Source organism: Felis catus, chromosome A2, assembly GCF_018350175.1.
Source record: "Felis catus isolate Fca126 chromosome A2, F.catus_Fca126_mat1.0, whole genome shotgun sequence".
Taxonomy (NCBI): domain Eukaryota; kingdom Metazoa; phylum Chordata; class Mammalia; order Carnivora; family Felidae; genus Felis; species Felis catus.
The window spans coordinates 93,416,322-93,429,297 of record NC_058369.1 but is presented as its reverse complement, the minus strand read 5'-3'; the positions used below and the strand labels follow the sequence as shown (position 1 = coordinate 93,429,297).

Sequence of the window (12,976 nt, the reverse complement as noted above, 5' to 3'; positions counted from 1 at the left end):
ATAAAGAATTCAAAGTAGTGGTCATAAATATACTCACTGAACTTGACAAGAGAGTGGAGGATCTCACTGAGGCCCTCAACAAAGAGATAGAAAATATAAAAAAGAAGCAGAACTGAAGAACTCAATACCTGAAATTAAAAAATACACTAGAGGAAATTAACAGCAGATTAGAGGATGCAGAATGAATCAGTGATCTGGAAGACAGGGTCATATAAAGCAACCAAGGTGAAGAGAAAAAAATGAATAAAAAATGAGAATAGGTTATGGTAACTCGGTGATAGCCTCAATCAAAACATTTGCCTTATAGGAATCCTAAAAAGAGAAGAGAGAAGGGGGCAGAAACTTATTTGAAAAATTAATAGCTGAAAACTTTCTTAATGTGGGTAAAGGAGACAGATAAACAGATTGAGGCACCACAGAGAGTGCTGAACAAAATGTACCCTTGGAGGACCATACCACGACACATAATAATTTAAATGGCAAAAAGCAGTGATAGAGAATGTTAAAAGCAGTAAGAGCAAAAAAAAGTTGTTGCATAGAAGAAAATCTCTATAAGGCTATGAGCTGATTTTTCAGCAGAAGATTTATAGGCTAGAAGAGATTGGCATGATATATCCGAAGTGTTGAAAGGAAAAAAAAAAGTTGTAACCAAGAATTCTCTATCATAATAGAAGGAGAGATAGTTTCCCAGACAAACCAAAATTTAAAAAGTTCATCACCACTAAACCACTCTTATAAGAATTGTTAAAGGGCATTATTTGAGTGAAATAGTCATAACTATAAGTGAGAAAATTATGAAAGAAAAAAATTTCACTGGTAAATGCAAACATGTGGTCAAATTAGATTAATTACTTATAAAACCAGTATGAAAGTTAAAACACAAAAGCCATAAAATTAATTATATGTATAAATATCAGTCCAGGGATGCACAAAATGAAACAATGTAGAACAGGACATTATATGTATAAAATGTGGGGGGAGCAGAGTAAAATTTAGTGCTTTTAGAATGTGCTAAACTTAAGCGACAATTACTTAATATGGACTGCTATACACATAAAATGTTCTAATATGAACCTAATGATAACCACAAATAAAAAACCTGTAATAAATACACAAAAAGAAAGGAACCCATGCATACATTAAAGAAAGCCATCAAGGCACAAGGAAAGAGCAAGAGAAGAATAAAAAAGAACTACAAATATAACCAAAAAACAATTAACAAAATGGCAATTGGTACATACATATCAATAATTATTTACTTATTTACTTTTATTTAGAGAGCACAAGCAGGGGAGAGGGGCAAAGGGAGAGAGGGAGAGAGACAGACAATCATAAGCAGACTCCATGCTCTCTGTGGAGCCCAAGGTAGGGTTCAATTCCGTGACCCTGAGATCATGACCTAAGCTGAAGTCAAGAGTCAGATGCTCATCCAACTGAACCACCCATGTTCCCCAATAATACTTTAAACATGAATGGGCTAATGCTTCAATAAAAAAACACACACACACATATAAGGTGACTGAAAGGATTAAAAAACATAACCCATATATATGCTATCTACCAGAAACTCACTTCAAATCTCAAGACACATGCAGATTGAAAGTAAATGAATGGAAAAATATTTACCATGCAACTGGAAGTGAAAAAAAATCTGGGGTAGTAATACTTATATTAGACAAAGTAGATTTTAAAACAAAGACTGTATGGGGTGTTTAGGTGGCTCAGTTGGTTAAGTGTCCGACTTCGGCTCAGGTCATGATCTCGTTGCTCATGGGTGTGAGCCCGGCATTGGGCTCTCTGTTGTCAGCTCAGAGCCTGGAGCCTGTTTCAGATTCTGTGTCTCCCTATCTCTGTGCCCCTCCCTTGCTCATGCTCTGTCTCCCTCTCTCTCTCAAAAATAAATAAACATTAAAAAAAAAGACTGTAGCAAGAGACAAAGGAAGGCACATGTAATGATAAACGGAACAATCCAAATAGAGTTATAACAACTGTAAATATCTGTGCACCTAACATGGAAACATACAGTGAATATCAACAGATATAAAGGGAAAAATTGTCAACAATACAATTATGGTAGATGACTTGACAACCAACCTACATCAATGTATAAAGATCATACACAGAGGAAATCAACAAAGAGACAATATTTGTTTTAAGTTTTTTATTTATTTAAGTAATCTCTACACTCCATGTGGGATTCAATCTCATGACCCTTAGATTAGGAGTCACATGCTCTTCCGACTGATCCAGCCAGATGCCCCAGGAAACAATGGTTTTGAATGACTCAATAGACCAGATGGACCTAACATATATATAGAACATTCTATTCCAAAGCAGCAGAATACATAGTCTTTGAAGTGCACATGGAACATTCTCCAGGATGTTAGGCCATAAAACAAGTCTCGATAAATCATATGAAGCTTCTTTTCTGACCATAATGTTATAAAACTAGATACCAATTACAAGAAAAAATCTGTAAAGAATACATACATGAAGACTAAGATGCTACTAAAGAACAAATAGGTCATGCATAACATCAAAGAGGATATTAAAAAATACATGGAGACTAAGGAAAATGAAAATATTATGGTCCAAAATCTTTGAGCTGCAGTTGAAAGCAGTTCTAAAAGGGAAGTTTATATAAATATGGGCCTACTCCAAGAAATAAGCAAATCTCAAATAAGCAACCTAACCTTACACCTTATAGGAGGTAGAAAAAGAACAAAGCCCAAAGCCAGAAGAAAGGAAATAATAAATATTAGAGTAGAAAAATGTGAGAGACTAAAAATACAATAGAAAAGATCAATGAAAACAGTATCTGTTTCTTTACAAAGATAAACAGAATTGGTAAAACTTTAACCAGACTCATAAAAAGAAAAAAAGAGAGAAGACAAATATAAATAAAATCATAAGTGAAGGATGAGAAATACCACCTGACACTATGGATATACAAAAGGATTATTAAAGAATATTATAAAAACTAATATGCCAACAAACTGGATGACTGAGAAGAAATGAGTAAATTCTTAGAAACATATAACCTTTCAAAACTGAATTAAAAAAATAGAGAATTTGGACAAACTTACTTGCAATGAAATTTAATGAATAATCATCATCATCATCATCATCATCTCCTAACAAACAAATGTCCAGACCAGATGGTTTCACAGGTAAATTCTACCAAGTATTTAAAGAAGAGTTAGTCCTTATTCTCTAACTATTCCAAAAAAAAAAAAAATAGAAAAGGAAGAAAAACATTCAAAATCATTCTACAAAGCATTACCCTGAATTCAAAACCAAAGACATTATAAAAATAAATAAATAAAACTATAGGCCAATATCTCTGATGAACAGAGATGCAAAAAATCCTCAAGAAAATATTAGCAAATCAAATTAAACAACACATTAAAAAATCATTCAGTAAGATCAAGTAAGGTTTATTTCAGGGATACAAAGGTGGTTTAATATTTGCAAACCAATCAATGTGATTTATTACATCAAGAAGAGAAATAATAAAAACTGTATGATCATCTCAATAGATGCATAAAAAGCAATGTACAAAATACAACATCCATTTCTGTTAAAAATTCTCAACAAGGTAGGTTTAGAGGGAACACAAGTCAACATATTAAGAGCCATATGTGAAAAACCTGCAGTTTACAATACTCAATGATAAAAAATTGAGAGCTTTCCCTCTGAGATCAGGAACAAGAGAAGTATTTTTACTCAACACTTTTACACAACATAGTCCTGGAGGTCCTAGCTATACCAATCATACAGAGAAAAGAGCTAAAAGACATCCAGATTGGTAGGGAAGAATTAAATCTCACTATCTGCAGATGAGGTAATAATATATATAGAAAACCCTAAAGACTCCACCATAAAGAAACTATTAGAATTGATAAATGAATTCAGTAAAGTTGCAGGATACAAAATTAATACACAGAAATCTGTTGCATTTTAATACACTAATAATGAAGCAGCAAAAGAGAAGGAAGAAAGCAATCGCATTTACAATTGCACCAAAAAGAATAATATAGGACCAAACTTAACTAAAGAAGTAAAATACCTGTAACTCTGAAAACTATAAAACATTGATAAAAGAAATTGAAGACCACACAAATAAATGCAAAGATATTCCATGCTCATGGACTGTGAGAACTGGTATTGTTAAAATATCCATATTACCCAAATCAATCTATAGATTTGATGCAATCCCTCTCAAAATACCTACAGCATTCATCGAACTAGAACAAATAACATTAAAGTTTCTAGAAACCATAGAAGACCCTGAATGGCCAAAGCAGTCTTCAGAAAAAATGAATAAAGCTGAAGGTTTCACAATCCCAGATTTCAGAATGTACTATAAAGCTGCAGCAATCAAAACAGTATGGTACCAGCACAAAAATAGACACCTAGATCAATGGAACAGAATAGAGAACCCAGAAATAAATACACATATAGTCAATTAAACTACAACAAAGTTGTCAAGAATATACAATGGGAAAAAGACAATCTCTTCAACAAGTGGTGCTGGGAAAAATGGACAGCTACACGCAAAAGCATGAAACTGGGCCATATTTTTACACCATATACAAAATAAATTCAAAATGGCTTAAAGACTGAAATGTGAGACCTGAAATCATAAAAACCCTGAGAGTAAAACATAGGCAGTAGCAACATTTTTCTAGATAGGTGTCCTGAGGCAAGGGAAGCAAAAGCAAAAATATACTTGGTACTGCACCAAAATGAAAAACTTTTGCACAGTGAAAGGAACCATCGACAAAACAAAGAGGCAACCAACTAAATGGGAGAATGTGTTTGCAAATGAAATATCCAATAAGAGGTTAATATCCAAAATATTAAAAATCTTATACAACTCAACACACACACACACACACGCACACACACACCAAGCAATCCAATTAAAAAATGGATGGGAACCTGAATGGACATTTTCCCAAAAAAGACATATAGATGGCCAATAGGCACATGTAAAGATTCTCAACATCACTTATCATCAGAGAAGTGCAAATAAATTCCTTCAAACATAAAGTGAAAATATAGTCAAAGTTTTCTAAACTTCTCTACCTCTCTGACTTCAGTCTGAATAATGACATTATTGCAGTTGACAAGCTCCCCTTTCCCAAATGCCTTTATTTGGAAATCTCTGTAATTTCCTAATGTCTAATCTTTTATTCTGTTCCGTCTTGGATTTTTCCCCCTTTAGTTGTCTAGGTGATAGCTGTAAAATATGTTACAGATTCAGCACAATGTAGAAGGAAGACTTCAGAATGAGGGAAGGAAAATGACCCAGTCCAGATATTTCTTCATTTCTACCCCAGACAATGATCTGAGTTATTTTATAAAGTCCACTTCTACACTTATAAGGGGACTTATGACAATGCACTGAAATAATTATCAGGAATGCCCAACACAAATAGAAAACATTATTAGCAGTGTTTAGACTGAAGGCAAGGATTGTGAATCTCTGCTTGATGGGAAATTAAAAGAAATATTAGTTACATGGATGCCTAAGTGGCTGAGTGGTTGAATGTCCAGCTCTAGATTTTGGCTCAAGATCCATGTCAGCATGGAGACTACCCGGGGCTCTTTCTCTCCCTCTCCTTCTGACCCTCCTCCAGTCACACTCTCTCTCTTTCTCTCTCTCTTAAAAAAAAAAACTGATACAGTAAAATATTTCTACATCCTATCAGTACATTAACATATTGCTGCAATTTGTCATTTAATGCTTTCTTATAAAACCTTTGAAAAGTGTTTTATGATATACAATAACTATGAAATTATAATATTGAGAACTCTACCTAATTGTTACTTTTCTAGTAAGACTTCATATTGAAAGGTCCCTATCTGAAACTTTAACAGTTGGTTAATCCAGGAGAATAATTCACTGGGGGCTGCAGAAGCAGCTATGGCCTTTTCAAAGCCCCAAATCCTTTAAACCTCTTTTCTCCTTCATTTTAGAAACATGAATAGCAAGACACAAATCTCACAGCCAGATTTTTGCAGGGTATTTTTTTTTCTCTCACAATTTGAGTAACATATTTCTTATGACGGTCTTTACAATAAGCAAATGTTTATGGAAAAGCCAAGTGTTAAGGCAGCCATGCAAATTAACCATCTGGAGAGAACAACACTGTTTTGTCTAATATCGAGCTCAACAGATTTATAGGCTTATAAAATATCTTCATCTTTTAGCCTTTGCAATATTTTGGGATATATGACCAATCCTTATGAGTCATCAAATATAAATTAACCTTAAGAGGTGGGAAAAAATAGTTGACTGAGCCTTCCTGTTTCTTTGTATCAAGACAGTTATTTTGGAAATCATGACCAAAATAATAGGCAGTATCTAAAAACATATTTGAGAAGAATATTTTATTTTTGCTCAATGCATTTTTTTCAAGAAATGCCTAAAACCCACCATCATGTTTTAATTTGGTTGTGTGAACATATATTTAAGAGCCCTGCTGATAGTAATTGTGAGGAAGGCTGATATGATACAAACAAGTGAATAATGTGACTTACGGTCAGGGAACTCATGCATACCAGAGGCCAAAAAGACCCTACCATTAGAGGAAGAATTATAACATTCTTCCTTCCACGGTTTGCTGGAGACCCGCCTATGTTCCTTCATAGACAGGAGGATGTCTGAGAATGTTACTTCACAGTTGAAAATGGGAAGGGCAAACAGAATAAATTGATGTCCTGTCATTTGTTCACAAAATATCTAAGATGTTTATTCTGATATTCATGACTTTCCATGTTCTAACTCTAACTTTTCAATTTGTGCAGCAACAAATCCTGTTGATTTATCTTTTATTCTAGTCATGAAATTCACTACTGCTACATACCCTATACCATATGATTTCTTCCCTAGGTACCTTTATTCACAGGTTTTCCTTTTTCCTATCTATCCCCTCTGTCCAGCAACCAATCTATATTCAATATTTAAATTTAAAATGTATTGAAGTATGATTTACAAGAAAATAAACACATTTAAAGTGTACAGTTTGATCAGTTTTGACAAATTATAGGAATTTCTATATTCAAAATAAAGAATATATTCACTATCTTTTACACATAATTCTTATAATCATATCTGCTTTTAACCCCATTCCTCTTCACACATACCCTGAACCCAAGGCAAAAACTGATCTTGTGAATATTCATATTATGAATAACTGATAGTATGATATTACGAATTTCTGATATTATGACTTAGTTTTGCCTTTTCTAAAAATCCTAATAAATGAATTTTTGTAATATATACTCTTTTATATCTGGTGTCTAGTGTTTAGCATGTTTTTCTGAGATTCATCCATGAGGCTAATGTATTAGTACTACATTCCAATTCTTATACTCCATTCCAATTATTTATATTCAATGTATAAATATTACCAAAATTTATTTATCCACCCATCTCTTATTGGACACAGTTTCCATTTTTTGAATATTATCAATAAAACTTTTATGAGCATCATATGTAAGTTCTTATGTGCATATATACCTTTTATTTCTCTTTAATAAATGTCTGAGTGTAGGACTGTTGAATCATGTATTAAGTATATCTTTAGGTTTTTTAGAAATTGCAAAAATTATATCCCCAAGTGATGACACCTCTTAAACTCCTACTAGAAATATATAAGATTTTCAGTTACACATATTCAACACTTGGTACAGTCAGTCTTTCTTATTTTAACCATGCTGATGGATGCCTATAGTATACTGTGGATTTCATGCACATCTTTCCCATGACTAATAATTCCAAGCACCTTTTCATGTGTTCTTTAAAGTGATTTATATATCATTATCTTTAGTTAAGTTTCTGTTCAAATCCTTTATAAATTTTTACTGTATTGTTTTTCTTATTTTGACTTTCTTCTTATGCATTCCTTGGAAATAGGCCATCTAGGAATAAAGACAGTTTTTCTGCATCTTTCTATCTACAAGTTATGTGCATTTTCTGTTCTATTATTTCACTAGGGCCTCCAAAAACACGTTGAGTAGAAATATTGAGAGTAGACTTTACTTTCCCTTGATCTTGGGTGAAAACATTTGATGTTTCATCATTAAGCATAATGTTGGCTAGTTTGCCACAAATTAATGTTTTGTGTTTGTTGTTTATTGTCACCAAGCTGTTGTATTGTGGCAAAACATCTGAATCTATTGAAATAATATTAAGGTTTTTAAAAATGGATTAATAATTTGAATTACATTAATTGTACTGTTAAACTAACCTTGAATTCCTAGAATTGCATATTTGTCAAAAATCTCTGAACTGTACAGTTGGTCATGGGATATTATTTTTCCATATTTCCTGAGTTCATTTTGCTAGAATTTTAAAGAATTCTGTTTTTATGTTCATAATGGATATTTAACTGTGTCTTAAAATTTATTTTTCCAGCTTTATTAAAGTATAATTGACATAAAGCTGTAAGATATTTAGAATATATACCTGCTTAATTTATATATATGGTAAAAGAATCCCCCATCAAATTATTTAACATATCCATCACTTCGCATGTTTCCTTTTTAAAAAAAATAATGCACATTGGATTTTGTTATCATGGTAACAGTGGCTTCATAAAATCAATTGGGAAATAGTTCCTCTTCTTCTAATATTTTGGTGGGCACCCATAGAATAGTTATTTCTTTCTTTAAATTTTTTTTAATGTTTATTTTTGAGAGAGACAGAGCATGAGTGGGAAAGGGGACAGAGAGAGAGGGAGACACAATCTGAAACAGGCTCCAGCCTCTGAGCTGTCATCATAGAGCCTGACGCCAGGCTCGAACTTGGGAAGGCAAGATCATGACCTAGGCTGACGTTGGACCCTTAACCGACTAAGCCACCTAGGCACTCCAGGTATTTCTTTTTTATTTTATAGAATTAACAATTGGATCCATGTAAGTCTGGACCTTTCTTTTTGGAAGGTGGTGAAGTATAAATTTAATTAATAGATTTAAAAAGTGAATTAATTCCTCAGTGTTGACACTTAAAAGTTTGGAACTTTCCCATTTTATTTATATTATTGAATTTATTGCTGGAATTTGTTCCTAATGATCTCTTATTACACCTTTAACATCCTAGGGTCTGTAGGATCTTTTTTTCTGAACTCTGGAAGTTTATCAATTTTCCTGTTATGTCAAAAAATAAAATGATATTTTTGGGTAAACTCGTCTTTGTTTTTTGCTTTTTATTTTACTAATATGTGTTCATTTTAAAATTATTAACCCCTTCCTTCTACTTAGATTTTAATTTGTTTTTTTTAAAATCATTTTTAATGTGGAGGTTTAGATTCTAATTTAAACTTTATTTTACATGTACTGCTATAAATATTCTTCTAGGCACTGATTAAAATCCAGTTTTGAAAACTGGATAGGTCGTGTTTTAACTTGCATTTAATTCAATATATTTTCTCATTTTGCTCGTAATTTCTCCTTTGACCCATGGGCTGTATAAAACAATGAGACCAAAGCAAATGTTGTTTGGAACTCTGAGTAACAAATGGGATAGAAAATAAAGGAAGGATGGTTTGAATTTGTCTGCTTATAGCGACAATGATACTTCTTTAGGAAACTGCATTAAAAACTCAGGATTAAAGTTACTATATTCACTCAATGTAAATTATATATATATACTTATATTTATGTCAGAATTTTCACCAGTTAGTAGTACAGTAAGATAAGGAAGATAAAATCCCTCTTCTCAGAGTAACTTTAGTCTAGTGGCGACAAAAGAGCAAACATATGGGGCAGATGCTGTACAACAGAAATATTTTTAATTTTTAACTTTGTAGTAATGATATTAATAAAGTAAATGAAAAAAATTAAGTTTAATAATAATATATCTTATTTAACCCTATATATCTAAATATCATTTCAACATGCAACTAATGTAAAATTATTAATGAGATGTTTTATTTTGTCACTAAGTCTTCAAATAGTTGAGAAGTATTTAATATTTCCAGTATATCATAATTCAGACTAGTTACATTTCAAGCACTCAATAGCCACAAGTGGCTGGTAGCTACTTTATTGAACCTCAGTATGCTTGAAATAAACAGAAAGTGCTAATTTAGTTTTTACAGAAATATATCTCCATTGGACAAATTCCAGTGGAGTTCCATGGAACTAGCCCATGATTTTTCAGCATGTAAGAGATGTGATTTGAACCAAATTTTTTTTTTTAAATCTAAATCTTGTGTTATTTTTATGACCCTCAATGTATCTACAGTTTCTGGTTTCCCTGCCTCTTACCTTTTTAGATCATTAACTCCTCACTTTCTAAAATCATTATTTGAACTCATGTAATCAAAACTGATGGGCTTTTGGACTACACAGAGCGTTGAAGCAAAAAGCTCATCTCACTGATGTGAACACAAGGTAAGGACAGGAATGTAATAATGCTTCTCTTGACATGACTAGGGAATCAAGTTCTTTATATCTCGAAGTATAAAAGTGCATTGCAAAGGTATAATAGTGTGTTCTGGCTGAATCTGTTTTACTGCATAGGCTTTTAAAGAATAATTGGGAAAATTCTATTTGGACAAGCACGATAATAAAGTGGATTATACTTGGTTAAAAACATGAAAATGGATTTTTTATCCACAAATGGGTAAAAAAGTTTTCTTATTGACTGAAAAGCTCAGAATAGTTGATAGGTTTAAGGGCCTTATACTTCAAGAGGTCACTGGTACAATCTAGACTTATTTTTAAGCCACCAGATCTATGTCATATTTTGGGGATATACTTTGTGTCCAAAGAAGTTTTTACATATTATGAATGTCACATCTGCAAAATCTAATTCTAAAAATGAACTGACTCACAGAATAAATTTAAACTCATTAATGCAGTCATCGAAACATATATAGTTGACTCTCGAACAACATGGTTAGAACCATGCAGGTCTGCGTATGCAGATTTTTTTCAATAAATACAGTACTATAAATGTACTTTCTCTTCCTTATAATTTCCTTAAGATTTTATTTTCTCTAACTTATTTTATTATAAGAATACAGCATATAATACATATATAAAACATGTTAATCGATTGTTTCTGTTATTGGTAAGGCTACTGGTCTACAGTAGGCTATTAATAGTTAAGATTTTCAGGAGTCAGAAGTTATATGCAGATTTTGAACCTACATCAGGGGTGGTCAACCTCCCCCTAACTCCCATCGTTGTTCAAGAGTCAAATGTGGACATATTTATTAAGCATGACAGACTTGGGTGCTGGAATTGCTTACTGAAATCACACAAGTTCTGATTTCTAATACTGCCTCTGGTGAAACGTCTGATTTTGACATATCTCTTAACTTCTCAGGCAGTCTTTAGTGAATATAGCCTGGAAACTATGAGCCTATAGCTCATATTCCATCGAGCACTTGAGGAACAGAGAAAAATATGTTTCCATTGTAGTCTAGTCAGACGTGTAAGCACAAATATTTGATTATTCAAAAACTCCCATGAGAGGTTTGTTTCTGAGATTTCTGTTTACTAGCTCTCAGATCTTGTCACACTTCTAAGCAATGTGATTGTTGCCAATTTTTAAAAACTTTATTGAAAAATATTTTAAGACAGCTGAATAAATAGCTTCCATATTCTCGGAAGGAGAGACTCAATATAGTGTATATGTATACATATTTTCATATAGTTTTATATATCTAGATTTACATTGTTATATGTCATATAATAATTTGTCCTATAATAGTCATATAATAAATTTGTCTTGAATTAGCCAGTGTTGTGAGATTTGACTGCTATGTTTTACCTCCAGGTCAGAACAAAAATTTTAGAGAAAAAATGCTCTATGAAAGGTGTCCGCTAGCCTGCTTCCTTAGATACTAGGTAAAGCAGCTGACTTAGAACATCAGTTGACACATTGCAGTTAGTTTGACTCACTTCCACTATGCTGTTTCTAAGCCAGTTTAAATTTGATAAGAAAGCCAAGTTGTGTGTTAGAGAGGGTAGGTTTAAAGACTAGCCATTTACAGCTCATTTGGATAACTAAAGAGCTTTGCTAAACTTTAAGACTGAACTTCAACATATAAGATCCTTCATAAACTGGTTCAAGATAAGCAGACAAGATGAAAACAGAGTCTTAAGAAAAATAGTGATAGGTAATCCATGCAGAAAACAGGCATGACACTACAAATATTAAACAAAGCAGCACATGATTGGGTTCAGAGAGCTGTTTGAGGCAATGAAATAGTTACCTGTGCTTGGGCAAATGTAGGTGAAATGAGGTGTAGAATTTGCTTTGCAAGAAGGCATACCTAAGAAGAATAATAAAGACGTGAACATTGAAATGGATACGAGTAAGGAAGGCAAATCTTATCAGAGATGCTGATTATAGATACAGGTCATGAAACTGAAAAATAGCATTTACAAGTAGCACCAAAGGCAATTTCACAGGGCAGTATTCATTCAGATACAACCAGAATCATGCAAGTTTTTACTTCTATTGCAAAGATCATCTCTCTGCTAGTAAAAAGGATGGTTGAAAATGACTGGATCTGCTAATGTGAAAGGATTAGCAACTTATCAAAGTGAAGTGCCTGTTCTTTTGGGGAAGGTAGAGAGCCTCTGTGGAGAAATGGTGGTGGTAAGTCTGGGAATCTCTTGAGTGGTGAATGTGGTGACCAAGTATTTAGTTTGTTTGCCATTGAGCTGAACCAGAGGAGAGAAAGTTGCTTAATTAAAGCTATCCTTAATAGTCATGACTCCCAATCAATTATTCCTTCCTACCTGCCTCACTGCCTTAAAACCAAAAACACATCTCCTTTGCATTAGTCATTGTTCTTGCATCTGAGGCTTTACCAGTAGGCAAACTAAATAGTATTTTCTTAACTTATGGAGGTTATATTTAAATCAGGGCAAACAGACACCTAAACAATAGATAAAATGTATATATGTGTAAGTTAGTAATAAATAAATTTTCAAATGAGGTAAG

General features: G+C 32.8%; 1 long non-coding RNA gene across 2 annotated transcripts in view; it reads right to left on the bottom strand.

Annotated features, from left to right (window-relative positions):
• LOC109497449 overlaps positions 1–12,976 on the bottom strand; it is a 118,448-nt gene that overhangs the window by 48,606 nt on the left and 56,866 nt on the right. For both annotated transcript variants that reach the window (XR_006594190.1, XR_006594191.1), the window contains exon 3: positions 12,240–12,299. This is a non-coding gene — a long non-coding RNA (uncharacterized LOC109497449). The remainder of the gene's footprint in view (positions 1–12,239; positions 12,300–12,976) is intronic.